This window comes from Castor canadensis, chromosome 9, assembly GCF_047511655.1.
Source record: "Castor canadensis chromosome 9, mCasCan1.hap1v2, whole genome shotgun sequence".
Taxonomy (NCBI): domain Eukaryota; kingdom Metazoa; phylum Chordata; class Mammalia; order Rodentia; family Castoridae; genus Castor; species Castor canadensis.
In genome coordinates, this window is record NC_133394.1 from 80,264,185 (window position 1) to 80,270,506 (window position 6,322).

General features: G+C 33.7%; 1 pseudogene; it reads left to right on the forward strand.

Annotated features, from left to right (window-relative positions):
* Window positions 1-2,353: 2,353 nt before the first annotated feature.
* LOC141411277 (small nucleolar RNA SNORA48) lies at window positions 2,354-2,494 on the forward strand (annotated as a pseudogene).
* The last annotated feature ends 3,828 nt before the right edge of the window (window positions 2,495-6,322 follow it).

The window sequence follows — 6,322 nt, forward strand, 5'->3', positions numbered from 1 at the left end:
TGTTAGATTAGTACATTCAGGAGCGATGCAATCCCACAGCTACCAGAAAGTCATTGAGCATACTTTTCTGAGTTTTCGAAATTCCAGTACAAATGTTAAGAAGACATCTGTCAGCATTTAGAAAAAGTCCTCTAGCAACACATAATCAGAGAAAGTCGAAATCAAAATCAAACCCTTTTTCCTCTTCCCTCTTGCCATTTAACTGTGTGTTACACAGACACAAAAGATGGAAACCACCTGACTGAAGAGCAATGCACGATTTGAAGTGAGCTGTCAGAAGAATGAATTTGTCAGAGCCTCTTCACTGGGCAACTTATGCTGCCACTGCCAGGTTACTGAAAGATGTGTGGAGCCACTGCCCTGAGCTAGAGGCAAGAGTTCCCTTGTCTGAGTGCACTCCAAATTAACATTACCCCCTCAATCTTTTTTAATTTTGGGGGTCTGTACTGGGGGTTAAACTCATTTCCTGAGCCTCATACTTACTAGGCAGGAGCACTACACTTGAGGCATTCTGCCAGCCCTTTTTTTGTGTGTTGGGTATTTTTGAGCTGGGGTCTCACTTTTTGCCCAGATCTTACTGATCTCTGCCTCCCAAAAAGCTAGGATTACAGGTGTGAGCCACTGTTACTCATCTTCCTCTCAGTATTTTTCATAAAAATCTAATCATTTTCTAGATAGAATTTTAAAATATCTATTTAAGATGGGGCTTAGCTACTCCTCGCCAATAGGAAAGCCTGAGAGACCAAAATTCTCAGCTGCAAAGGTAATTTCTCAACACTAAACATTTTGTCCAGAAGGATAGATTTTCTTTTCTTTATTTATATTTTTATTTTACTTAGGATTAATTAATAATACAAGGTGGGGAATTCATGTGCAAATTCCATACATGTGTATAGTGTATTTTAAGCAAATTCATTCCCTCTATTGTGTTCCCTTACCCCTTCTCTCTCCTCCCTCTCTTTTAGAAAAAATATTTGTGTATTTCTTTATGCTATCTCTATATGTAACATACTTTGATTCCCTTCATCCCCTCCCTAGTACTCTCTTAATTTCCTCTCCTCCCTATTTGAGCCCCGCCCCCCACTGCTCCTTTTCACTCAAGTCCCATTATTATTATTATTATTACCAATTAGACTTAGATTCTGCATATGAGCAAAGCATGTGATATTTGGCTTTTTGAGTTTGGCTTATTTCACTCAATATTATGATCTCTAGTTCCATCCATTTTCCTACAAATTACATAAACTCATTCTTCTTTATGGCTGAGTAATATGCCATTGTGTCTATGCCATTGTGTCTATATACCACATTTTCTTCATCCATTCATTGGTTGTTGGATGCCTAGGTTGATTCCAGCACTGGGTGAATAGTGCTGCAATAAATATGGTTTTGCAAGTATCCCTCTTGTATATTGATTTACACTCCTTTGGATGGACGCCCAAGAGTGGTACAACAAGGTCATAAGATAGGTCAATTTTTAGCTTTTTGAGGAACTTCCATACTGATCTTCAAAGTGGTTGCACTAGTTTGCATTTCCACCACTCCCACCCCTTTCCATGCCAGCATTTGCTGTTTGGCTTTTTGTTTTTTGTTTTGTTTTGTTTTGTTTGGTGGGACTGGGATTCTGAACTCAAGGCTTCACACTTGCAAAGCAGGAATACTAGGATAGATTTGCTTTGTCAAATTATTTACCAATCAAGAGCTTTCAGGAATAATTATGCTCTAAAAGTTGTACCTCTGCTATGGTTTTAGTTTGTCATCGTTGGCATTGTGCCACCTTACATTGAAATGAAAAATTGAAGTGCAGAAAGCTTTTTGAGATATCCTGTCTGAGCTTGAATCTCATATCAAGGTTGTGGAGAAGACACAAATGTTATTATTTTTCCCTTTTATAGATGAAAAATTTCTGACCTAGCTATGTCCAATGCCCACAATCTCCCATTCAATATGTACCAGAGTCAGAACCCAGACTCCAAATGGTCCTCATCCAATTCCATGCTTGTTCCCCTGCCATGTTGTGTTTACCCAGCATTCCTGAAGTAACACATGCCTTTCACTGCCTCTAGAAGTCAGATTAAAATGACAGGCTTCCTCTTCTTCCATCCTCTGCCTTTGCCATTTGTCCTAAGAGCAAGGATATGGGGGGTGGTAGTTACCGTGTGTCTCATCTTCTTATTTCACAATAATATTTTATCAAATTCCTGGGTTTTTGTAAAAAGCAACAACTTAATTCAAAAATAAAATATCTAGAATACTGCCTGTACAATGTTAGTACTTGGTAGATGTTATTGGTCATTATTACATGATACTTAATTGACCAACTGGTGGAGTGATGCTTAGTTTAAGTGAGCTCATCCTCTGGCAATGGACAAAGAGATTCCTCATTGGTGGTGTTGCTCCTTTATCAGCCAGGGGCAGAGCAGACAGGCCTTGGTTCATCTTAGCTTGATGTCTGGGTTGGTGGCCAAACTTGTTTCATGCCTAAGGTATCAAAAGAGAGAATAGTGAGCTACAGGCATTTAAAAGCCACCTGCAATTCTGACAAGTATTTCATTGGATCTGAGGTGAATTTGGAGAGCATTGTATCTTAATATTAAATTCTGGAGAATTTTGTATCTTAATATTAAAAGTCAATCCAGGAGCAAAGACTATCTTCCCATTTTATTTTTTTAATATTTTAAAGGATGTTTGTAGTCTAGGAGTAGAATATTCCATTTCTTTCCATTTATTCCTTCAAATTTTATTCTTTTAGATTCTACTGTAAATGGAATTGCTTTAATTACATTTTTGGATTATTCATTGCTAACATTGAGAAAAACAGTAGATTTTTTTGTCTGAATCTTATATATTGCAATTTGATTAACTAGTTTATTAGTTTCTATAGTTTTCCGTGGATTCTTTAGGATTTTTCTGTATACAAGAACGTGTCATCTATGAATACAAATAGTTTTCCTTTCCCTTTTTAATGCGGTTCTTTTATTTCTTTTTCTTGACCACTAGTCCTGCTTAGTATTTCCACTAATTTTAATAAAAACAGTAATGCTTTATATATTTATATATATATATATTCAGTTTTTTATATATATTGAAAGTTTTAGCAAAGATGAGTAAATTTGATGAGTTTATCTATAAAGCAAACAGACTTATGAATATTTTACTGCAAATTGCTACATGAATACCATTCAAAAAGACCAGAACTAAAATTTTGTATTTTCATTCTGTCAAATTTGAGACTTTTTGTTCCAGATAGTGAAGTCTCTTTTATTACCAAAATATTTTGTTGTGCTATGTGCTTTTGATGCATTGTTAAGCCATTTGAATAAAATTTCCTGATGATCATTTAACTTACTTTTTAAAAGATATTTCCTGCAACTATTTACTCCTTTGGAATAATAGACTTAGTCATATCTTGACTCCTCTAAAAATTCTCCTTGATTTTGCCTTTATCTAATTTATCCCCCAAATCCAAATTTTTAAAAAATAAGATTTTTAATGCCTAAAGTAATTCTGTTTTTTCTAAATGGCCATTACTAGCATAAAGATTTTCTTCTTTATTTTATAAAAGGAACATAATAAGAATAATTAGATTTGATTATCCTCCCCAAATTTTAGTTATCTCAATACCACTGAAACCAAATTTAGGATTAAAATTAATTTGAAAAATTAAAAGAGAAGTTCAGACTTCCTAGTTTAATTATAAGTAAAATATGTTAATAAAATATGTTTCACTGATTGTACATTTTTAAATTTAAATTAAAAAAGCATACTTATGTTCAAAGACTGGTGAAATACTTGTCTATAAAACAATTTATTTCTAGGTTAAATACTCTGATCGGTCAAGGACAATCATAATATGCCTAATATAAAAAATTAAGGCTCTGAAGATTATTAATGTCTCTGTATTCATCATATCCTTTTATTCCCCAACAATAATTAATAATGCATGTAAATGTGTGCTATAACTTACAAAGGCTCTCAGTCTTCTTATAATTATGATTGTTACAGTAAACTCAGTCAGTGCTGTGTAGTCATATCAATCACAGGTGCAGATCGCCTTCCCAAGACAACCATCTAATTAGTTTTTACATTGTCATCAACTAAAAAGAGTGATTATTATGAAAACATCATGAGAGAAAGACTGCTTATTACCCTGTTGGAGAGAACTCAGCAGGGAATTCATTTTTTGGATACGTGTTCCAGGCCCAAAGAGCACTGTATTCTTCAACTCTAAAAATTATAAAAACTATATAATTAGCAACAATAAACTAAAATTCTCAGAGAATCTCCAGAAGCAGAATATACAGAATCAGAGCTACTAAACAGCTAACTCCAAATTTTCAGAACTGAAATTGCCAAAGGTAGAGTATTTATATCCAAGACCACTGAAGAAACAGACCTCTGTGAAATCTTTGGAGCTACCAATTGTTAAACAAATCATTGGGGGTTTTTTTGTCTTCTTAGATATTTTCACTCTATTCATGACTTAGATTTGAATATTTGTGTGCATACAACTCTGTCCTTTAATCATACACTGTTAACATCAATACACTGATTATCACAAAATAAAGGACTATCTCAGATACTGTAAAGATAAACACAATCCAAATTAAGCGAAATTAACTTGGGTATCAAAGAAAGATCCAAATAGACAATGCCGTATATGAGATATATTTAAAGCTTTACTATTAATTCTTATGGTATTATTTATCAAAATTACATACATGTTGACTGTAATGAGTTAACAATGATCAACAACATAAAGACTCAATGCCCCACTATGATTGCCATTGGCAAAAACAGAACAGAATCATGACCACTGAACCACCGTTCTGATTATGTGACCAAAAAGCAGCCATCTGTCCTTCAGTTCAGGCTGAACTATAGTGCTGTTGAAGGGATCTGTATCCTTACTTGCCTTTTGCCACTTGCTAGTCAATTCCTGACAGAAAAGTCTTAAATCTCTGATGATGTTTGTATGTTGTCTGTTTCTTCCTTCACCTTTTTGCCTTATGTATATTGATACTTTGATTTACATGCAGATGCACTTAGGATTTTTATGTCATCTTGACAAAATTATTGTAGAATGCTTTCCTGGAGCTGCAAGAATTTTCCTGCTCTAAACTCTACTTAGCATTAACATTGCCACTTCTGCTCTCTTGTGAAGAGTGTTTACATGGTATATCCTTACCTGGCCTTTACCTTTTAGCCTGTTTCTTTATTTTTAAAGTATGTCTTTTTGATAATTCTTATTGGGTTGTGCTTTTTTATTCGACCTGATCGTTTTCTTTTTACCTGACTTATTCAGACAATTTAGATTTTAATGTGGTTATAATTTGTGATTGAGTATATACATTTATCTCTCGTGATTAACTTTATGTATCAACTGGACTTCGTTGTAACACCCACATAGTTGGTAAAACACCACCCCAGATATCTCTAGGAAAGTTTATTGTAAAAATGATTAATGTTTAAATCCATAAACTTTGAGTAAAGCAGATTACTCTACATAATGCAAGTAGAGTTATTCAATTGTCAAAGGCCTGAAGAAAAAAAGACTAATATCTTCCCAAGAAAGGATAAGATAATTTACTCCAGGCTGCCTAGATTTGACCTGCATCATCAACTCTAAGTGTCCAGTCTGCAGCCAGCTCTACAGGCTTTGAATTTGCCAGCCATACAATCCAATGAACCAATTTGTCTCTCTTTCCTTCCTACCTTCCTTCCTTTTCAACCTATTTATACTGCTTCTCTGGAGAACTCTGACTAATAACCTTAAGTACCCTCTTGCTGTTTTTGTCTGTCCCATTTCTTCTTTGTGCTTTCTTCACCACTTGTATAAATGTATGTATGTACGTATGTATGAATGTGTATTATTATCATTATTGATTGCATACTTCTAACTTATTCATTTTATTTATTACTGTTATTGGCTTATTACTTCATATTTCCTTGTGTTTTTTTTTCTTCTACTGTTTAGTCTAAGGTTATATTGTAAACTTTTAACATATAATACTGTACCTTTAAATATCATACAAATAACATATAATAAAAAATATAAATGACATATAATAAAGAAATATTTCCATTTCTCCATCCTATTGTTGTGGTCATATATTTTATTTTTAACTATAAATTACAAAACAAAAATTTTTTGCCTTAAATAATTATTTATTTAAATTTATTTTTCCCTTACTTGTGTTCTGCCCCCTTGCTTTTTCAATTTCTGACAGATAACTCATTAATATTTTAATTCTTCTGTTTCTCCTTAGCTATGAATACTGGGCAGAGTGACTTCCCGTTTCCCATCTTCTCTTTCTTTCGC